The sequence below is a fragment of the Aulonocara stuartgranti genome (assembly GCF_965226115.1).
Source record: "Aulonocara stuartgranti genome assembly, chromosome: 9".
Taxonomy (NCBI): Eukaryota; Metazoa; Chordata; class Actinopteri; order Cichliformes; family Cichlidae; genus Aulonocara; species Aulonocara stuartgranti.
In genome coordinates, this window is record NC_138960.1 from 14,166,923 (window position 1) to 14,191,051 (window position 24,129).

Here is a 24,129-nt window from a genome sequence, read left to right on the forward strand (position 1 = left end):
CTCACCCGTCGCAGCAGGTTTCTTCTTTGTGGAAAAGAAGGATAAGACCCTCCGACCCTGTATTGACTTTCGGGGACTCAATAACATTACGGTCAAGAATAAATATCCACTGCCCCTGCTCACCTCCGCTTTCGAACTTCTCCAGGGCGCCGTCATTTTCAGCAAGCTGGACTTGAGAAACGCTTACCACCTGGTCCGGATTCGGGATGGCGATGAATGGAAGACGGCGTTTAATACTCACCTTGGACATTTTGAGTATCTGGTCATGCCGTTCGGCCTCACTAACGCACCTGCAGTATTCCAGGCTCTGGTCAATGATGTTCTAAGGGACTTTATTAACCGATTTGTGTTTGTCTATCTAGACGACATTCTGATCTTCTCTTCCTCCCAGGCGGAACACGAGACCCAGGTCCGGCTGGTGCTGCAACGCCTTCTGGAGAACCGGCTGTTCGTCAAAAGCGAGAAATGTGAGTTTCATGTGCCCTCGGTTGCCTTCCTAGGGTACATAATCGAGCGGGGAGATCTTCGACCCGACCCTGTGAAAGTCAAGGCTGTTGTGAACTGGCCAGAACCAAACAACCGTCGCCAGTTGCAACGCTTCCTTGGCTTCGCTAACTTCTACAGGAGATTCATACGGGACTTTAGCAGGATTGCCTTACCATTAACTCAGTTAACCTCTCCCAAGCTTGCTTTTCAGTGGAGTGACGCTGTCCAATCAGCCTTTCAGGAGCTCAAGAAACGGTTTGCTTCAGCGCCCATCCTGGTCCAACCTGATACCACTCTTCAGTTCGTGGTAGAGGTCGACGCATCCGACTCAGGGGTGGGGGCCGTCCTTTCCCAACAGAGGGAAGGTAAGATGCACCCTTGTGCCTATTTTTCCCGTCGTCTCACCCCTGCAGAACGTAACTACGACGTGGGCGATCGGGAGCTCTTGGCGATTAAGCTCGCCCTGGAAGAATGGCGGCATTGGCTGGAGGGCACCACTCAACCCTTCGTGGTCTGGACCGATCACAAAAACCTGGCCTACCTTCAAACGGCGAAACGTCTCAACGCTCGACAGGCCAGATGGGCCCTGTTTTTCACCCGTTTTCACTTCTCAATCACCTACAGACCCGGTTCCCGAAATGTCAAGCCGGACGCTCTCTCCCGTCAGTTTTCCGCTGCTGACGAAAAGGCGGATCCGGATTCCATTCTGCCGGCAACCTGTACTATTGGGGTCATCACTTGGGAGATCGAGGCGGCCATCCGGGCGGCTCAGATAGCCGAACCGGATCCGGGAGGGGGGCCCGTCCACCGACTCTATGTTCCGCGCTCTGTCAGATCCCAGGTTCTGCAATGGGCTCACACGGCCCGGTTCTCATGCCACCCAGGGATACATCGCACCGTCAAGTTTCTCCAGCGGTACTTCTGGTGGCCCTCACTCACCCAAGATACTCGGGAATACATCACTGCTTGTACGGTCTGTGCCCGAAACAAACCATCGAACCAACCCCCGGCGGGTCAGCTCCATCCGTTATCCACTCCTTCCAGGCCATGGTCTCACATAGCACTGGACTTCATCACCGGGTTACCTCCATCAGCAGGTAACACTGTCATTCTCACCATAATCGATCGTTTCTCTAAAGTGGCTCATTTCATTGCTCTGCCTAAGCTTCCCACAGCTCTAGAGACTGCACGCCTACTCGCCACTCACGTCTTCCGCCTGCATGGGATCCCGGAAGACATAGTGTCCGACAGAGGGCCTCAATTTACTTCTCGGGTCTGGAAAGAGTTCTGCAACTCCCTGGGCGCAAAGGTCAGTCTATCCTCGGGTTATCATCCTCAGAGCAACGGCCAATCCGAGCGGGCCAACCAAGAACTGGAGACCGCCCTGCGCTGCGTCGCCTCCACCAATCAAACCATCTGGAGTGAGGAGTTGCCGTGGATCGAGTACGCCCATAACAGCTTGACTGCCTCTGCCACCGGCCGGTCTCCCTTCGAAGCTTCCTTGGGATATCAGCCTCCTCTTTTTCCTGCTGTGGAAGGTGAGCACTCTGTACCTTCCGTCCAGGCTCATCTGCGCAGGTGTCGCAGAGTTTGGCGGGCAACTCAAGCGGCTCTACTGCGCACGAAGGAGAACAACAAACGCATCGCAGACCGGCACCGGACTCCAGCACCCGAATACTCTGTCGGCCAGAAGGTATGGCTTTCTACCCGCTTTGTTCCGGTCAGGACTGAATCTAAGAAACTTACACCCACCTTCATTGGCCCTTTTGAAATCTCCGCCTTGGTCAATCCTGTCTCTGTGAAGTTAAAACTCCCTCGCAATATGAGAATCCATGATGTTTTCCATGTTTCACAACTCAAACCTGTCCGCTCTAGTCCTCTGTGCCCTCCTTCCAGGCCCCCTCCTCCCGCCCGGCTCGTGGATGGCTTGCCGGCCTACTCCATCACTCGCATCATGGACTCTCGGCGCCGTGGGCGTGGCTGTCAGTATCTGGTTGACTGGGAGGGTTATGGCGTGGAGGAGCGCTCCTGGGTCCCTCGGGCGGCCGTTCTGGATGTGCCCATGCTCCGGGAGTTTCACCGCCTGCATCCGGACAAGCCTGGTGGGTCGCCGGGGGGCTCCCGTTGAGGGGGGGGTACTGTCATGGTCTCCGCCCCTCGTCAGCTGACAGCCGTCAGGTGTTTTGTTTTGTTTACCTTTCTCTCTCACCTCTGCTCTCCCTTTCTCTCTCGCCCTCTTCCATTCTCTCTTTCTCCTGCCGGGGCGGAGCTCAGTATGGGCTCCTGCCCCTGGCCTACGCACCTGGAGGTGATCAGCACATCTGTCGCTGATCATGAAAGATTGGAACCCTTCTTAAGAGGGCGAGTCTGCTCTACTCGTCGCTGGATCGTTGAGTCATCAGCGTCAGTCGTCCTGTATTTTGTAGAATCAGTTTATGAGCATGTCTGAACCAGGAGACTAATGGTTTTTTTCTGCCTGTGCATAGATTGCCTCTGGACTTGTTCTTCCCCTGTGCCTGGCGACTGAACGGGAGCAAGAGAGATAAAGGAGAGGAGATGTGCTAGGACTGAATGGAAACTTTCCCTTCCTGAACTCCTGCCTCTTTCACTCCTGGACCCTGGAACCCCGGCACCTTTTTCTTTGGACACTATTATGTATATATATGAATTCCACTGTAGGAAACACTGTAAATAAATGCACCTTTTGAAGACACTAGTGGTGTGCGCGTGAGTCCGATCTACGAAACGTGACATAAAGAACTTATTCGTAAATCAGGGTGGAAAATAAGTATTTGGTCACCTCAAACATGGAAAATCTCTGGCTCTCACAGACCTGTAACGTCTTCTGTAAGAAGCTTTTCTGTCCCCCACTCGTTACCTGTATGAATGGCACCTGTTTGAACTCATCATCTGTATAAAAGACACCTGTCCACAGCCTCAAACAGTCAGACTCCAAACTCCGCCATGGCCAAGACCAAAGAGCTTTCGAAGGACACCAGGAAAAGTATTGTAGACCTGCACCAGACTGGGAAGAGTGAATCTACAATAGGCAAGCAGCTTGGTGTGAAGAAATCAACTGTGGGAGCAATCATCAGAAAATGGAAGACATACAAGACCACTGATAATCTCCCACGATCTGGGGCTCCACGCAAGATCTCATCCCGTGGGGTCAAAATGATCATGAGAACGGTGAGCAAAGATCCCAGAACCACACGGGGGGACCTGGTGAATGACCTGCAGAGAGCTGGGACCAAAGTAACAAAGGTCACCATCAGTAACACACTACAACGGCAGGGAATCAAATCCCGCAGTGCCAGACGTGTTCCGCTGCTGAAGCCAGTGCATGTCCAGGCCCGTCTGAAGTTTGCCGGAGAGCACATGGATGATACAGCAGAGGATTGGGAGAATGTCATGTGGTCAGATGAAACCAAAGTAGAACTTTTTGGTATAAACTCAACTCGTCGTGTTTGGAGGACGAAGAATACTGAGTTGCATCCCAAGAACACCATACCTACTGTGAAGCATGGGGGTGGAAACATCATGCTATGGGGCTGTTTTTCTGCCAAGGGGACAGGACGACTGATCCGTGTTAAGGACAGAATGAATGGGGCCATGTATCGTGAGATTTTGAGCCAAAACCTCCTTCCATCAGTGAGAACTTTGAAGATGAAACGAGACTGGGTCTTCCAACATGACAATGATCCAAAACACACCGCCCGGGCAACAAAGGAGTGGCTCCGTAAGAAGCATTTGAAAGTCCTGGAGTGGCCTAGCCAGTCTCCAGACCTCAACCCCATAGAAAATCTGTGGCGGGAGTTGAAAGTCCGTGTTGCTCGGCGACAGCCCCAAAACATCACTGCTCTCGAGAAGATCTGCATGGAGGAATGGGCCAAAATACCAGCTACTGTGTGTGCAAACCTGGTAAAGACCTATAGTAAACGTTTGACCTCTGTTATTGCCAACAAAGGTTATGTTACAAAGTATTGAGTTGTATTTTTGTTATTGACCAAATACTTATTTTCCACCCTGATTTACGAATAAATTCTTTACAAATCCTACCATGTGGATTCATGGATTTTTTTTTCACATTCTGTCTCTCACAGTTGAAGTGTACCTCTGGTGCAAATTACTGACCTCTGTCATCATTTTAAGTGGGGGAACTTGCACAATCGGTGGCTGACTAAATACTTTTTTGCCCCACTGTATATGTGAATTTTTGAGGCTCTCAGAACAATAGAACTTTTTTGTTGGTTGAGTCTGATATTGATTGTATGTACAATTCCATATCCTTATAAAAAGGCAGAAATATGGTGTTTTATTAATAAACTTACATTTATGAATAAAATATTTAGCTAAAAGTATTAACAATTTTTTTTTTATAAAAAAAACATTTATCATTCTTCCTGGAGAACTTAAAGAAACAGAATAAAACATTTTCCCATCATTAAGAAAACTCCCTTAAAATATGGACAATAATAAAACTGCTAAATTCCTTCCAGAATCTCTGTGTAGAGGAACAGTACCAAAAAAGATGTGCCACACTTTCTGGATGATCCCCACAGAAAGTTCAATTAGTATTTATGTCTCTTTTAAATGTTACCATATAGTGACTGGCTGGTTTAACATTTATGAAGAATTTTACATGAGATTTCCTTCACCTTGTTTACAATTAGATATTTATAGGATCATCCAGACTTTCTTCCAGGTGATATCTGGAACATGTCGGTTCCAGTAAGATATTATATATATGGGAGAGACACGATATCTTCTTGGAATAAACTACGTATTCTCTTATTGCTGTTACCAAGTTCCTGTGAAAAGCAGATTTTTCCCACTGCTGACTCAGCTGGATCAGGGAGAGTGACTGAGGTAGATATTGAACTGTCAGTGTTTTTATATAACATTAAAGTACCTGAGGGTATGGCACCAAGCACCATTGAGAATTCCCAAACACTGATGGGAAAATTATATAGTGTAAGGAATTCATTGTAAGTAAGTAGTGCTCCCTCTTTATTAACCAGCTGAGCCAAGGTCAAGGTAACTTTATTTATACCCATAGGCAAGGTAAATTTTCTTTACAGAAAAAATGACAGCATTTGGCATCCCTTTAAAAACACACATACCTAGTAAAGATATAAACCTCACTGTGGCACATATATAGTAATTTTAATATTTCGAATCAAAAACAGTTCTTATTTAATTCAGTGACAGCAACGGGGACAAAGCTATTTTTATAACGCTTTGTCCTGCATCTCGGAAATAGAAACCTCTGTCCTGAGGGAAGAAGCTGAAATTCACCCCTTAGAGGATGGGAACCATTTTTAAGGATTGATAAAGCCATCCTCTGTACCTCCTTAGAGTACAGGGAGGCTAAACAAGACTGTGGCTCACCTATCAGACGACTGGACCATCTCACTATCTGATTTAGAGAGTTTTGCTCTGTGACAGAGGTCTGACGAAACCATGCCACCAAACAAAAGGATAAAACAGACTCAATAAAAGAATGATAAAACAAAGTTAAAATTTTTTGGTCAATGTGGAAATGAGCAAGTTTCCTAAGACAATAAAGGTGCTGGTGACCCTTTTTACAAACTGATTTGCAATTTTGATCAAAGTTCAGTTTTTCATTGATTATGGTCCCAAGATATTTATATGATTGTACTTGCTCTATTTTCTGACCTTTAATTAAAGTGACTGCATGCCCATTTTGTTGTTTCCTAAAATCAATCACCATATCTTTTGTTTTAGATATGTTCAGCTGGATATAAGACTCCTCACACCACTGAACAAAGTCATCAATGACTGGACCGTGGTTAGTTTCACCCTCTTTCAGTAAGCTGACAATAACAGAGTCATCTGCATATTTAATGATGGCCCTGTTTTCACATCTGCTCTGACACATGTTTGTATAGAGAATGAATAATAAGGGAGATAAAACAGACTCAATAAAAGAATGATAAAACAAAGTTAAAATTTTTTTGGCTTGGAGCCTGCAATGCGTCCTGTCATAGAACCCTCCAACGCATAGTGAGAGCTGCAGAGAGGATCATTGGTGTCTCTCTCCCCTCCCTCCAGGACATTTACAGCACCCGTCTCACTAAAAAAGCCCTTTGCATAGCGGCTGATCCCACGCACCCAATGCAAAGCTTCTTCAAGCTGCTGCCGTCAGGGAGGAGACTGCGGAGTCTCCAGGCCAGGACCAGCAGACTGAAGGACAGCTTCATCCATCAGGCTGTCAGGAAGCTTAACTCCCTCCCGATTCTGCCCCCCTCTCCCCTCTTCTCCACCACGGTCTCACTGAACTCTGTCACACACACACACACACACACACACACACACACACACACACACACACACACACACACACACACACACACACACTCACTCTCTGACGCACTCACTGGCCTGCTCCAGTCACTTTGTGGAGCATTGGACTGCCATTACCTCATAAGACTTTGTCTGTCACACTATCTTTTATCGTACATTACTAAATCTCCATCTGCACTATTTGCCTATTTGCACTACTCTGTCTGGTTTGCACTCAATGCCATTTACCCTTACCTGAATATTGTATATTGTATATTGTATAGTTTCTTGTTATATGTAAAATTGTATTGTATTTAGAGATGGACCGATCCGATATTACGTATCGGTATCGGTCCGATACTGACCTAAATTACTGGATCGGATATCGGAGAAAAATAAAAAATGTAATCCGATCCATTAAATATCACGAAAGCACCTCACAAAACTTGCAACACGCTGTAACTCACCTCAGAACGTTAGCACGTCGGAGCAGTATGCATCACGTGATAGAGCGGCTGTGGCATGCAGGACCTGTCGTGGTCTGGATACCATTTGGAGCTTCGCTACCAACCCGGCATGTCATCTCTGACAAAGTTATCCCCGAGAGAAGTAAAGCAAGTGTGTAAGTCCATCTCTGAATGTATGTAAAGCATTCCTGCGTTAAGCTTAACAAGCGACTGCCTCTTCTTGCTGCTACTTCAATCATGAAACTGCTTAATGATCAGCTGATCGGCTTTTCTGTTGCGAGTCCGTCTCTCTGGTTTGTTTTTGGCCCACTTTGCACCAGAAAGAGGAAACCAGCGGCTGAACAACAGCAGCACGTTTAAGCTTGATAAGCTGTTGTTAGAATTTAGTTAATATTACTTTCTACACCAGGATCTTTTTCTAGCTGACGGCTGGTAACTGTGCAGGGGCGGATCTAGCAAAGTTTAGCCAGGGGGGCCGATAGGGCATTAACAGGGAAAAGGGGGCACAAAGACATACTTTTCTTTCTTATTCTCATTTAAAATGTCTAGCTTTTAATAAATAATTATCTGACACCCAAAGTTTTAATTTGATGCAAAATGAATAGAAGTCAATTACTGTATATAGTATATAGTGACTATTAAGTCTAATATATATACCCTAGTAAGCTATAGTACTTTTTCCTTTGGAAAGGTACCATCTGTGCAGTCTGCAATTTTGTTGAAGAAAGATGTTGAATCTATTTAATATTTCTTGAAAAATAATTGATTTCTGTGCATTTTTTTTCACACTGCATCAAATTAAGGTTGATTACGTCGATTAAGCATCATGAGGTGGAGTGTGAGGGGTGGTTCCCTATTTTTTATTTATTTATTTTTGTTGTTGCTGGGAGTTGGAACCCTATTAGTTAGGTTGCTTAATATTTATGCTAAGTACTCTTTAAAATACCAGAATAGTGAGGATGGTGTAGGTTTAAGTTTATTAGATTGATCAGTATTGCTGAACTATGAAATTTTTTTTTTTTGCATACAGGTATAACAGAATAGCTTTAGTGTAGTTGTTGTTTTAAACTTGAGTATGAACTTATACAAAATGCAGCAAGATATTTAAAAAACAGTTTTGTTGATTAAAAAACACTATATCGGATTCATATCGGTATCGGCAGATAACCAAATTTATGATATCGGTATCGGTATCGGACATAAAAAAGTGGTATCGTGCCATCTCTAATTGTATTTATTTAAATTTCTACTTTTTAATTATTTTACTTGCATTTTTTAATCACTCTCTTATATTTAAATGTTTATTTGCTATTCATCTAGGGGTTGAGAGTAACGAAATTTCAATTCTCTGTATGTCCTGTACATGTGGCAGAATTGACAAATAAAGCTGACTTTGACTTTGACTTTGATAAGACGCACCCTTGAGGAGAACCTGTGGAGGAGAACACTGGGTCAGACAGAATCCCATTTATTCTCACTCTTTATGACCTGTTAGTTAAAAAAATCTAAAATCCAGCCCATCAGGTTTTTCCTGATTTCAAACTGTTCTAAAAGTCTTTTAATTAAAATATGGGCCTGTATTGTATTAAAAGCCAAAGAAAAATCAATGAAAAAAAGTCTTGCAAAAGTCCCTTTACTCTCTACACGTTTAAGAATCAGATTTAACAAAGTCAAAAGTGCGTCCTCCACTCCTCTATTGGGCCTATATGCAAACTGCATTGGATCCAGCTGATGTTCAGTCTCTTTCATAATCACATTTCTGATGATTTTTTCAAAGACTTTCATTACAACTGAAGTGAGGGCAACAGGTCTGAAGTCATTTAGAATTTTTGGACGACTAGATTTAGGGACAGGAACCACGACTGCTTCTTTCCAAAGAGAGGGCACATGTTGTGTTTGCAATTTATAAGCATTCTTCACCGATCCGTAACAAAGGTCCAACATTTTATCCCGTCTGGTAGGACAGGATAGATATTGATACAGATTGCCCAAAGTATTTTTAAGAGAGACATGGTTAAAATCCCCCATTATAAAGTTTGGTGCGTCAGGAGAGAGCACCTGCAGCTTCTGCACTACGTCTGAAATGATGCTGCAAGTGGAGGCGGGGTGTGCCCTCGGGTGAATGTAAACTACGGTAATAAAAAGTTGTGGAAACTCACGAGGGAGATAAAAAGGGCGCAGTGACACGGATAAAAGTTCAACATCTGGTGTACAAATACACTCTCTAACACTCACAGCGCTACAGTAACGTTTGTTCACATACAAGCATACTCCCCCTCCTTGAGATTTCCCTGTTACCCGTGCATCCCGATTGCGGCGAAAGGGAGCTCCAAAACCGTCAATTGAAAAATCAGCGTCCTGATCCAGCTCCGTCAGCCATGTCTCAGAAAAAGCCCCATTACACAGCTGAAGTCTTTCTGGAACCTGACGTTTCCCTGGAGTTCATCCAGCTTGTTCCTAAGAGACTGAACATTTCCAAGGATAACAGATTGCAGGGGAAACCGACTGACCTGTTGTCTCCTCAGACGCAATTTAACACCTCCACATCTCCCTCTTTTCCTCTTCCTCTTCTCACTCATTCTGTTAGAGTCTTTATGTATAAAATCCGGCATACATGAGGTGACCTCGCGGGAGTAGAAATCCAACCACAATGAAGAAAAAAGAATCCATGACGTTCTCACTGTTGTGGAGCGTCACTTTGTAAGAAAACTGTCACTTCTTTCAACCAAAACACATGCCAGCGATAGAAACGAAAAGAAACGATAAGAACTTAAAAACTTAGGATGCCAAGCTCTCACTCACTGCCAGTCGCTGCGTGCGCATGCCACCAATAGGATCCCATTTTGGACCCAAGATTCCAGGAAAAGTGATTTATTTTTAAATAAAATATCTCTGTTGTTCCAGATGAGGTGGACATCACAACAATGTGATTGGTCACTGGAAATGTTGAACCTGGAACAACATTTATTATGATGATGTGGGAACAACACCAACACGAGGAGATCATTCCAGGATGAATGTCAAAGGGAAAGTCCCTGGGACGCTTCCAGTTATGTTTGCATCCGGCGTAGTCATCTGACCGGTCTGTGCTATATCACCCCTCCTGACCCGGAGTGGTATAACATTTTGTAGAAAAGTTTGATCGATTCGCTCGCTCTCTCTCTCTTACAAAAATAATAAATTCTCTGGGGGGGTTTTCTCATAAGTTTATGGTACCCGACGGAGGAAGCATTGACCAGGACGGTTGTCTGACTTCTTCTTGATGTGCGTAAAACAAGGCCATTTTCTTTTAGGGTTTCTGTCTATTCTCTGTTAACGGGAAAACCTGTTGTAAAAGTAGCTATAAAAATGAAGAAAAACTCTTTACTTTGGTATGAGTGGCTGCACAAAACCAAAATACCTCATTGGGGTGTTTAAATAAAATTATTTAGTTTTGAATTTAGTTCTGAGTTCTGAATATGTGCGCGGTGCTTTTTTTTCCACTAAGGGTTATTTTACACGTACAAGGAGTTGAGGCCTGCATGAAATTCTTTGCTAGGTTACAAGCATTAAGATATACTAATATCGATTAGAGGGGTTGTTGACGTCTTCTTGACCTGCGGTGTGTGCAAAATAAGACTGTTTTCTTTTAAGGATTCTATTTTCTGTTAATGAGAAAACCCGTTGTAAAAGTAGCTCAAAAGATGAAGAAAAACTCTTTACTTTTGGTCTGATAAGGAGTGGCTGCACCAAACCAAAATACCTCATCGAGGCGTTTTAATAAAATTATTTGGGATAGAGTTCTGAATATGTGAGCGGTGCTTTTTTCACTAAGAGATTTTTTTTACAAGTGCGAGGAGACGAGTGGGTGGCCTGTAGGTTAATATAAGAAAGTAAAATAAATCCGCTATTGTAAAAAGAAATGGCTCTCTACAAGCAATAGAAAGTCCTTCTTCTCATTACAAGCGTTGGTGTAGCATGCCTCCACCCGGCTCTATAAATATAAATGCAATCCGTTACTAGTCAGATAATCTTAAAGGTTTTTATTTTATTGCGCCTGTAATAAGATTAACATAAGAAAGAAAAATAAAACCGCTATTGAAAAAAGAAATAGCTCTTTACTGAGAAAAAGGTTATCAAGATCATTGTCATAATACTGAAACATTTCAACAGAATTCAAACTATGAGTTTGTCTGTGAAAAACGAACTGTCTTGATCATTCTGTCTGTCTCTATGCAGCATGCGCTCCGATCTCCACTGACTCATCAGAAATCTGCTGCGTCACCCCCCTGAACTTTTCCTCCCCCCAGGAACCACCCCTCCTTTTTTCCCACCGGATGCAATTAGTCACACATATGGAATAGATTAGACACTTCCGGAGTACTTTCTGTAAGGTCAAAAGGTCAAGGCTAGGGACATCAATCAAACTGATGACACATGTTGTAGGGTTATGTTTTTTTTCAATAAGGATGTTATGTGTTTGTATACTTTCTGCCCAGTTTGACCCATTTAGCAAAAGTCAGCCCGTTTAAGGCTCTGATATCTATTCTGTGTGACTTAAGGCAGTTATGACATGGTCTGATTTTCTCACCCAATAAAGGAATATTTCATATATCATTCTACTCGTCATTCTATCAGACACAGTTATCACAGCTCGTACATTTTCTTTTTACACATATATGTAAGCACTGAGCCAAATTTAGTAATGCCAACATACTGAAGGAACAACATTTGTCTCTTATATATGATACATCTATATATACACTGTCAAAGATACTTGAGTGCCTTTGAGTGAAGATTTAAGGTGATAGGATATATAAATAGCTGCAACTAGTATCTTTACTGAAGCTCAGTATTTGACACAGAGTTCACTCACATGTGCTGTACCAGTTTACCTGCACATGTGATGTGACAATAGAAGTGATTTGATTTGAGAGTTCAAACTCACTGCTGTAATAACTAATAATGATTAGTATAATAACTATAATATTGGCCATATCATATTTACACTGACTTTAGTCTCATGAACAACATTAACTATTTGTTATTTACTAGCTAATCTTATATGACTGTTCAGTACATATATGAAGCCCAACAATCATGTTTTACAGTCCTGTGGTCTCAGCCTCAGATACTTATTAAATCAAACAAAGCTCATGTAGAAACAAACAAACGAACAAAATATGTTCTCCTTCATTTCTGTCAACCACACGTTTCCAGCTATCATGGTTGCTAGGCAACCTGGGCAGCGCGACGGAGGCTAGACCGTCCCATTTCACAAGCCTCACACTTCCGGCCTTAGCGGTCTTTGAGTACGCGGCGCTTGAGGACCATTGAGGCTGCGTACTTTAAGGCTGCAGACCCTGAATTGGGATACAGCCTATGTTAAAAGACTTTGAAGCGAGTTGCTAAAGAATCGAGGCTGCTGCTAGCTTACGTAGCATTAGCACTGTGCCGCAAGTTGGTCGCCTGTTTACGAGCGGCACCATTGTTTATTGTTGGTCTGCATATGGAAGACTGTTAATGCTTGCATATGGTTAAGAGAAGCTGGTTATAAATACTATTGTTACTGCTTAAGTTCTAATGCAGATTGATCATTTAATTTAGCACTTTAATAGAAAGCAGTATTTAAGAATACTCAAGTAAAATAATAATAATAATAATGGATACTTTATTGATCCCCATGGGGAAATTACTTGTAAATATTGTACTACAAAGCTTTATGCACTGCATTGATGTGTTAAAAAACATGTTTGGGATTGTTCACAGTATTTGCAGATGTGTGATAACAAACAATTTGTTTTTTGGTTTGTATTTAAAGGTTTTTCACCTATGGCTGACTATGACCGAAAAGAAGATTAAAGAAAAAGGAAAACAAAAGAACTGCCTGGTCATTGAGTGAAATCCAGTTAAACACCTGTGGTAGATGCATCAATCCCTTTCAAGCGGGGAAGCTGCAAAAACTTAAAGAGCTTGACAGTTTCAAAGATATTTAGTTTATATATTTTATATGAGACAGTACTTGTGTAAGAATGACTGATGTTGCGCCAAAAACTGATTGCCAAAAATTGATTTCCGGTTTTTGCCCTAAACTGATTGCTCGTGTGTGCGTGCGTGCGCGCCCCCGCGCCTGTGTGTCTGTGCACTCTCGTGTCTCTGGGACCATGCTTGTGTGTGTGAAAATGTGTTAAACCAGAGTAAAAGCACTTAGTTAAACTTGTGCTTTTGTAACATTCAGTATGGCGAGACATACAGGTTGCATGCCTCGGGGGAAGACTTTATTTCAATTTATTTGCATTTGTGTAATCCGAACAAGGAGATTTAGAATCAAAGTCAGAGTCGCAAAAAACTGTCGCCCTGGCTCCCAGCAAAAAACTCCTGAAAAAACCGCCGTCTTTTCTCCCAAAACGCACAACAACAACAACAAAAAACCCCTAGAATAACTCGATAGAACTCTCACGGCTCCCAACCCAATCCTTAGGCAAATAAACAGGAAACCTCCTGGAAAACCCTCCGTCTTTCTCCAAAACACGCGCAACAACAACAAAAAAAACCCCTAGAATAACTTAGGGAACCCTCTATTTCCCAAAACCTTATATTCAAAAACAGGGGAAAACTCCTGAAAAAATCCTTAGTCTTTTTTCTTCAAACGATCCCTCTTCCTCAAATTCTCAAGTTCTCCCTTCACTCTTACTCGAACCCGCAGCTGCAGCCAGCGCAGAAAGAAAAAGCGTTTGTCCTACTCCCCGGCTTAGCTCCCGAATGCTGCTTAGCTCGTTCGAAAATTTGCGCCGGAGACCAACTCGTCTCTGAGGCGTGCCTAACTTCGCCCCACTGCCAATCACATAACAAATGGGCGGCTCCCCTCGCACCCCGGTTAGCCAATCGGATGCAGGTCTGATTTACATTCACAGCGATAGGTTTATTCTCTCGCTCACATTCAGGAGAAATAATTTAACATTTAGGCCTAAATTGAACTGTTTTTTTTTCCCTCAGAAAAAAGAAGACTTTTCTCTTTTTTCGCAAACAACATGGACGCCAGACCTGCCAACCTCACTGTGGTCTCTCAGACCCCAGTAACTAGCTACAGAGCCCCCGCGACTCCAGCGCAACTCACACGAATGCATCTTTGTAGGGTTCAGCCAGCACCCGCTAACCCAATGTAGGACAGCATCCGTCTCAGCTCCGGCGGATTTTGGGGCTATTCCTTCAGCCTCAGAGAGAGCGAAATCTATTTCTATCAACTAAAAGCAGGTGAAAGTTTTGGCCCGCTAACACCGCAGATTGCCTTTACTTCGTCTGACTGGGGTGTTTTGAGCCTCATCGCGACGCCCGAAGTGCAGAAGAGCCTGCGGGAAATGAGCTCGCAACAACCGGGAACCAGGGATCATCAACAACTGCCGTGGCTTTCCCTATGTACATATCAATCGGTAAGTGTTAATCTTCCTGTCTAACTACATTTTTGCATTTTCCTTTTGACCATTCTCTCAATCCTTTCACTTAAAAAAATATATCACAAGGGTTTGTAACACGTAAACAACATGGACGCCATCCATTCATTCGCTTCCGCTTATCCTTTTCAGGCTCTCCCTAGGAAGACACAGGCTGCGCCCCCGCCTCCACCCAGTCGCCGCACGTTCGCTCAGGTCACCAGCCATCCAGCCGGTGTGCCGACGTTTAAAATCCCTCGCCGCCCAGCCCCGCAGGTCGCGGCCCAGGGTCCCCTAGGATCACAGAACCCTAAGACCCACTGGCCCAGGAAACATGTCCCGCCTGCTGCTGCTCAGGGTGCCCCATCACCAGCCAAGCAGTCGGACCACAAGAAGAACAACATGCCTAACATCCCCCATGGGGGAGATCGGAGCCGGACAAGCCCGGGCTCCAAGTTCACTCTAGGACACAGTTCCGGAGCCCGTTCGGAGAAGTGTGTTCTGCCTCCACCTTTCAGCGCCTGGGACTCGAGTTGGATCCCACAGAGTGAATGAATATAAATAATGAATGAATGAATGAATATGAATGAATGAATATTCTTTATTGTCATTGTCACAAGTACAATGAAATTGAAAGATGTCTCCGGTCAGTGCAACATCACGAAAGATAAATACTTAAAAAACTATAATAGATAGGATATAAAGGATAAAAATACATATAAAATACAGTATTCTCATACGGTAAATACACCCACGCAATCCAGGCCTAAGGCCCCATACAGACACTCAACATATAACCTAGTTGATATACCACTCAAACTATCAATCACTCAATCAGTTTGTTAGCGCATCCAACAAAACATGTCTAAAAGCATTCCAACATCAAGGGCACAAATGACAACCAGGGCAATGAGAGTCATCTACTTTTTGTAGCATTAAGACATGATATTGCAATTGGATAGAAACTGTGTTTGAGTCTGTTAGTCCTTGTGTGTGTTGTTCTATACCGTTTGCCTGAAGGCAGCAGTTCGAACATGGAGTGTCCAGGGTGTGAGGTGTCCTTTATGATGTTATGGGCTCTTTTGAGGCAGCGAGAACTGTGTAGATCTTTCAGTTTGAGGAGAGGGCAGCCGATTGTCCTTTGGGCAGCGTTGATTACTCCCTGGAGTGCTTTCCTCTGAGCCACTGTGCAGCTAGCGTACCATATGCCTATGCAGTACGTTAGTATGCTTTCGATGGAGGCTCTGTAAAAAGACACCAGCAGTCTCTGTGTGATGTTGTTCTTCCTAAGCACTCTCAGAAAGTACAGTCTCTGTTGTGTCCTTTTCAGTAGCTCAGAGGTATTCACACTCCAGGATAGGTTTCCCTCTATGCTGACTCCCAGGAAGCGGAACTCTGCCACCCTCTCCACATGGTCGTCGCTGATGATTAGTGGTTGGATTTCTGTCTTGTGTCTTCTGTAGTCAATTATGAGTTCTTTGGTCTTTTTCGTGTTTAGGAGAAGGTTATTATCCTTGCACCATGAAGACAGCCGCTCCACCTCATCTCTGTAGGCAGACTCATCTCCCCCAGATATGAGCCACACCACAGTAGTGTCATCTGCGAACTTTACAATGGTGTTGCTCTGGTGGGTGGGGGCGCAGTCGTGTGTATAAAGCGAGTAGAGCAGTGGACTAAGCACGCAGCCCTGTGGCGACCCAGTGCTTAGATTTAGGGCTGGAGATGTGTAACATCCCACTCTCACTCTCTGTCTGCGGTCAGTGAGGAAGCTATTGATCCACTTACAGGTGCTGTGAGGAAGCCCTAGTTCTTTTAGCTTGGCGTCCAGTTTGTATGGAAGAATGGTGTTAAATGCCGAGCTATAATCCACAAAGAGCATACAGAGAGTGCATTTCAGCAAAGAGACGACGAGACACTGTTCAGCTGAATCAAGCATGTCAGTCTCACAAAACATACTGTTTATTTACCCAAGATTAAGTCAAGACATATTGCTGATCATTAGTGGAAACTGAATAGAGAAGTGGAGCAAGGCAGCTGCCTTGGGGTAAACCGCAGTTCGTAACTGAGAAATAACCATTACAATAAACCTTCTGCTATCTTCTGTCCAAATAACTTTTCATCCAGCACAAAGCAGCTGGTGAAAATCCATAACATTTTAGTTTATCAATCAAAAGATCATCATTTATCAAATCAAATGCAGCACTAAAGTACAAGAATACCACTTTCCCATCATCTAGATGTTTATACCATATATTATCTGTCATATGAATTAGAGCTGAGCTGGTAAAATGACCAGCTTGGTTCAGTGAAGAAAAATGTCTGATTGTAACCTAAGGGTTTTTTACATTAAGAAAAAGAAACCAAACATCAAACACATTTAAGCCTAAACAGTAACACATGAAAGTAGAGCAGGGCGATATGACCAAAAATATTTATCACGATATACATTTGAAAATTTGTGAAAACAATATAATTGACGATATAATTGACAACTTTATTAGTGCAAAAACACCATCAATGTATTTTCACTTAAACAAGCAGCTGTTTTTTATGTGCATTAGTTCAAGTTCAACTTTATTGTCACTTCAACCATATACAGTTTAAAAATACACAGTGAGGCGAAACAACGTTCCTCCAGGAACCAAGGTGCTACAAGACAAGTTAGTGCAAAAAAATAATAATATATAATATATCTAGTAATAATATTGTGCAAAAGAGCATTTACAGGTTGGTGTGTGCGATGGTTTGGTGGTGTAGGTCAGTGTGTTTGCGCTTGTGTTGGTTAGTCAGTCCAGTCTCAATGTTTTGAGGTATTTGAGTTAAGCTGAGTGATAATGTTAGTGTATGTGTGTGTGTGCGTGTTTATCAGTCAGTCCCTTTTTGCTGAGGAGACGGATGGCTTGTGGAAAAAAGTTGTTGCACAGTCTGGATGTGCGTGCCCGAATGCTTCGGTACCTTTTTCCAGATGGCAGGAGTGTAAAGAGTGTGTGAGAGGGGTGTGTCCGATCAGCCACAATGCTGGTGGCTTTGCGAATGCAGCGTGTGGTGTAGATGTCCTCAATAGAGGGTAGAGAGACCCCGATGATCTTCTCTGCTGTTCCCACTATCCGCTGTAGGGTCTTGCGGTCTGATATGGCACAGCTCCCAAACCAGACAGTGATGCAGCCGCTCAGGATGCTCTCAATAGTTCCTCTATAGAAGGTGGTCAGGATCGGTGGTGGAAGCCGGGCCTTTCTCAGTCTTCTCAGAAAGAAGAGACGCTGTTGGGCTTTCTTGTGCAGGGAGCTGGTGTTGAGGGACCAGCCGAGGTCCTTCTCCAGGTGTACGCCCAGGAATTTGGTGCTGTCAACGATCTCCACAGAGGAGCTGTTGATGCTCAGCGGTGAGTGGTCGCCTCGTGTCCTCCTAAAGTCAACAACCATCTCTTTTGTCTTGTCAACATTCAGAGACAGGTTGTTGTCCTTACACCAGTCCGTTAGTCTCTGCACTTCCTCTCTGTACGCTGACTCATCGTTCTTGCTAATGAGACCCACCACGGTCGTGTCATCAGCGAATTTAATGATGTGATTTGAACTGTGTGTTGCTACACAGTCATGAGTCAGCAGTGTGAACAGCAGAGGACTGAGCACACAGCCTTGTGGGGCCCCAGTGCTCAGTGTGGTGGTGCTGGAGGTGCAGTTCCCGATCCGTACTGACTGAGGCCTTCCGGTCAGAAAGTCCAGGATCCAGTTGCAGAGGGAGGTGTTCAGGCCTAACAGGCTCAGCTTTCCGATCAGTTGTTGGGGGATGATCGTGTTAAATGCTGAGCTGAAATCTATGTACAGCATTCGGATGTGTGAGTCCTTCTTGTCCAAGTGTGTCAGGGCAAGATGGAGTGCAGTGGAGATGGCGTCGTCCGTTGAGCGGTTATGGCGGTATGCAAATTGCATTGGGTCCAGCATTAAAGTTATATAAAAAATTAACAGTGCAAATGCAAATGGCTTGCTGACAGTTTAACCAAAAGGCATTTCCAGAGGAAATTGGCTGACATTTGCTCCAAGACATTTGTATTTGCACTGTTAAATTTTTATATAACTTTAATGCACATAAAAAACAGCTGTTGGTTTAAGTGAAAATACATTAATGGGGGGTTTTTTTTGCACTAATAAAGTCGTGGAGTTGTAAAGTATTTTGTCTCGGGTCAATCATATCGTCAGTTACATTGTTATCGCAAATTTTCAAATGTATATTGTGATAAATATTTTTGGTCATATCGCCCTGCTCTGTCTGTCACCTTCTGTGTTGAGCTCATTGTTTTCTCTGTAGTGGCTGAGCTGAGTCCAAGTAGCTGAAAATGTTCCTCTGCTGCTCCGTCAGACTCTTCTCCTCCTGCTGATCAGCTGGGACACAAAACAGATCTTTGTTAGGCTCCACACTGCACTGAAGAGTCAAAGTGTCTCATATGTTCAACAAATTTTTGCTTCCCGAGGTGTGCAAACAGACACAAAAGGTTTGAGCACGGATACCAAATTTAGCAGTATGCAGACCAGTAGCAGGAGAGACTGAGGCCTGTTATTAGAATCAAATGCCCAGTGGGCCGACACAACGATTTGCACCGATAAGACAAAGACAGCTGAGTTTTATCCTGGAATACATTTTTTTTTTACATTTCCTTGAAATGTTTTTCATTGTAGCACTTTTACCTCCAACTAGGGGTGCAACGATACACAAAATTCACAGTTCAGTTCTGTTCGATACTTTGGTGTCACAGTTCAATATTTTTTCGATACAAAAAAAAATGTTCATGCCTTTTTAATTTGTCATTTATTAAAATTATAAATATATATTTTAACTCAAAAGTACAGTTTTTAAATTTAATGTTGATGAAACAACAAAAATAAATAAATAAATAAATCTGATTGAGGAATCGCTCATCTTTGGAAAAGAGTTTATTACAGAGAAATGGCTCTTTCCAAAAAAAAAGCTATTCTATACGCTTCTTCTGGGCTATACTCTCAGCAGCATATTAAACATCAGGTCCCCATAAGGAGAATCATGTGCTAACGGCTGCCTAAATGACTCGGGTAAAGTTTGTAGCATGCGTGCTTGTTGTTTTTGTCTGCTTCCACTTGTCTTTGCACTAGGATGATGTCGGTGTAAATGTGCAGTCATATTCGTTGTGTTCCCACTAGCGCTGTCAGCGTTAAACTCGTTAAAATGACGTTAACGCCATAACGCTGCAAATCTCCCTTAACGAGTTACCATGGATCGTGTGCGTGGGGCTGTACGGCATCAACACGTTAACAAGCTAACTGCGATAACGCACTAGTTCCCACCAATTGAGCATTGCGTGGCACATCGGACATACTGTTTTACTTTTGTCCATGACGCGCTTACCATCAGGGTCATGCTTCACATGAACATCACGATAGTTTCAAACGCCAGATCTGAATGAAGGTGGGGGAGGTTCAATTTCGGGTAGCGTTGAGGCAGTTGCCATATTGCAACGAGCTTGGCTTCTGTCTTGCTAGCTTGCGCTGCGCTCAGTGGATCTGCACTCGACAGTGCAGCCTAGGCGGGGTAGTCGAACGCAGATCCACTGAGCGCTCAACACAGACAGCATCGTCGGAAGAAAAGTTGATAAAACAAATAAAAGATTTTGTATTGTTCGATACATATGCCTACAGAACCGAAAGCACTGTATCGAACGTATTTGCTTGTTTATTTTTTTTAAAAACACAATCCCTTCACCTCTTCTACATTCTTATGTTTCTCCCAGAGCAGATCTGAGGGGCAGCCCCTCAGTCATACACATATACTTTTAATCTCACCCTTAAGGGGTGGTCCCCAGGAGTTTCACAGCATGGTTTAGAACAGTGGTTCTCAAACTGTGGTACACATACCACTAGTAGTACTTAGTCTCTCTCTGGTGGTAAACGGAAAATCTCAATTTTTTTTAAAGACTAAACAATATGTAATTGTGGAGGTATGCAAAGACGACAAGCGTTCCCGGGGCTCTTCTGGGAGAGAGAGTGTACCAGAAAACGTCTCCCCGAGCATGAGTCCTCTATAAAGAGCAGCTTATTGCCAGTGGTGGGGGCCCCTTCTGCAAGTGAGTAGTAACCCTTTGCAGCCAGCAACAGTGAATTGGCGAAGCCAGCTGTCGGAGGAAGACTTGAGTGAAGAGGAATCTGCCGTCAAACGTCCCTAGCAAGGACAGTGTGCTCTACATGAGCTCAAGAGCAATACCGTCACCCAGGCCCGAGAGAGGAGTTTCTTGGTCCGAGGGAGTAGCGCTGTAGACGTGGACAAAATTGTTGGTACCCTTCAGTCAATGAAAGAAGAACTCACAATGGTCACAGAAAAAAACTTTAATCTGACAACAGTAATAATAAATAAAATTCTATGAATCTTAACCAATGAAAATCAGACATTGCTTTTCAACCATGCTTCAACTGAATTATTTAAATAATAAATGGATGAAACAGGGCTGGACTAAAATGATGGTACCCCTAGAAAAGAATGAAAATAATGTGACCAAAGCGACATGTTAATTCAAGGTGTGTCCACTAATCAGCATCACAGGTGTCTACAATCTTGTAATAAGTCAGTGGGCCTATATATAGGACTCCAGGTGTTGTTTGGTGACATGGTGAGTACCACACTCAACATGGACCAGAGGAAGCAAAGGAAGGAGTTGTCTCAGGAGATCAGAAAGAAAATCATAGACAAGCATGTTAAAGTTAAAGGCTATAAGACCATCTACCAGCAGCTAGATGTTCCTGTGACTACAGTTGCACATGTTATTCAGAAATTTACGATCCATGAAACTGTAGCCAACCTCCCTGGATGTGGCCGCAGGAGGAAAAGTGATGACAGATCAAAGAGACGGATAATCCGAAAGGTAACAAAAGAGCCCAGAAAGACTTCTAAAGAGATCCAAGCTGAAGTTCATACTCAAGGAACATCAGTGTCAGATCGCACGAGCCGTCATTGTTTCAACCAATCCCCGGGTCTCGGACCGGTACCGGTCCGTGAGTCGTTTGGTACCGGCTGCGAGAGTTGAGGCTCAGGTGTGAAATGTATGGTTTTCAGGGTTTATATCGGTTTTCAGTGTTATTTTGTTATCGTTAACTCTGTTTAATGGGCGACCGTGGCTCAGGGGGTTGGGAATCGTATCTGTAACTGGAAGGTCGCCGGTTCGATCCCTGGGCTCTCTGTCCTGGTCGTTGTGTCCCTGTGCAAGACACTTAACCCTACTTGCCTACTGGTGTTGGCCAGAGGGGCCGATGGCGCGATATGGCAGCCTCGCTTCTGTCAGTCTGCCCCAGGGCAGCTGTGGCTACAACTATAGCTGCCTCCACCAGTGTATGAATGTGAGAGTGAATGAATAGTGGTATTGTAAAGCGCTTTGGGTGCCTTGAAAAGCCCTATATAAATCCAATCCATTATTATTATTCCTGGGTCTTTTCACGTGTGTTATGAATAAATCTTCTTTTTTTCGGTACCAGTACTAGTTTTATTTTGTTGTATCCGCGACACCTTAAACGCCGGTTCGTGAAAATATTATCGGGCATAAACCGGTCCGTGGCGCAAAAAAGGTTGGGGACCGCTGACTCAGACAACTTAAAAATATTATTGTTTGGCTTTTTTCAGTGTTTTATTTGTTCCTGACTAAATCAGTTAGGCTGAGATCAAAGTTATTAAATTAAATAAATAATAATAATAATAATAATAATAATAATAATGGATTGGATTTATATAGCGCTTTTCAAGGCACCCAAAGCGCTTTACAATGCCACTATTCATTCACTCTCGCATTCATACACAATAAAACATTATTATTCCCTCGGGAGGGTTCCTCTGGGAGTTTCACACAGCTGAAAACACGTCAAACAGAAAACTGATTAAACAAAAGTGTGAGATGGTCAAGAATTTATGCGTCCGGTTATATTTTAGATAGCAAGGAGCAGACGGCAAAGTTTCACTCCACTGAGAGAGGTTGTGATGCAATTCTGAAGGCTAGACCGTCCAACCTCACAATCAGTCACGTCCAGCCTACCAGATTTTCGAAGGACCTGGCCCACACCCACACACCTTTTGAATGTTGGCAAATATGTGTATGTGGTGTCTGTGAAGGTTCTCAGTCATCGTAGTCTAAGGAGCTTGGAAAGAAAAGTGTCTGGACTTCTTTAAGAAGCTTGAAATACATTTAAATCTGGGACTCTCCACCATTTGACCCTTAGAACGGAAGAAGCTTCTCGGATGATAAGAGGTGAAACGTCTTCATGTGTATGTGGTGTTAAATAGGCCTATACTACTGCGCTTTGATGTCGCTCATAAGGGTGAAACTCATTGTGAAACGTTTGAGAACCACTGCTACAGAACAATGGTAATTTCCCTTATATGGTAACACCTGCAACCCACGTGACACCCAGAATAGAGGTTGACAGACCACGTGACTTTCGCGCATTGCATGCCGGGTACTAGTGGCAAAACAATCAAACCAATGAATCAAATGCAAGCATTTGCAGCACCGCAAAACGTTCATTCTCCGGTTCCAATACCTTCTTGCTTTTTCTTTGCCCCCCAAAAAAGGTATGTAAAAAACAAAGGAGAACAATGCCGGTCCGTACAAAGACAGACTTGATGAAAAGTCAAAGAAAAGATACGAGGAAAAAATCAAACGAGTGAAAGGGTCAGACCCTGACGAGCACACAGAGTGGACAAAATACGTTAGCATGCTGCCCAACTTTCACCACGCTCATATTTATAATTATACGGTTCTTGGAGTGAGTGCATACACTCATGACGTTTTTAGTAACTTCAGGTCACTGCAACAAGCCCAGGTACAGTTTACCGACGGATGGGTGCAGGACCTTGAAATGCACTGAAAGACCATCGTACGTATCATAAGTTTACCAGTCTCACAAATCGTCTTCATAAATACACATTCGTTAACAGTTTATTAATAGGACCTTTGAGCTCAACAGTAATTAATTAGTAGTGGAAATAATTTCTGGTACGCATCACAGAAATGTAGCAGTGACAATAATATTGTATGCTGTAATCGTACTGGGCAATTAGTGATACAAAAAAAACCTGTTTTATCCTGTGAATAAAAGTATATGTTTTTGTCAATGTACCATAATAACAGAAGCGAAACGCAATATTGTGTCAGGACAATTCACTATTTATGCACAATAAACAAAGGACCATAGCGCAACAATTTCTGTTCAGCGCCAGACTTGCTTGTAACTTATATCACCAATTATGTTATGAAAAATTACATGTTAACTACTACAAAACACTTACCTTTGTGGAAATGCTTGGAGCAGACTAACCTGTGAGCTGGAGTGTTCTGGGACGTTATATTTAGTCTTCGAATGGCTGCAATCCAGGCCATCCGTTGGCTCTTTGTTACTTCAGAAACATGGCTTGAACAATTTCTCTTCAACGACGTAATCCGATAACAACCGATC

At 43.4% G+C, this 24,129-nt stretch overlaps 2 protein-coding genes across 5 annotated transcripts in view; one reads left to right on the forward strand and one right to left on the reverse strand.

The window, feature by feature from the left end:
- LOC309714066 (uncharacterized protein) overlaps window positions 1-23,873 on the reverse strand; it is a 67,581-nt gene extending 43,708 nt beyond the window's left edge. Inside the window, exon 1 of the mRNA XM_082546181.1 lies at window positions 23,407-23,873. The gene's annotated coding sequence lies outside the window, so the exon portion shown is untranslated. The remainder of the gene's footprint in view (window positions 1-23,406) is intronic.
- Window positions 1-24,129, forward strand: part of LOC309714059 (uncharacterized protein) — a 146,719-nt gene that overhangs the window by 33,106 nt on the left and 89,484 nt on the right. The gene's annotated exons all lie outside the window — the stretch shown is intronic.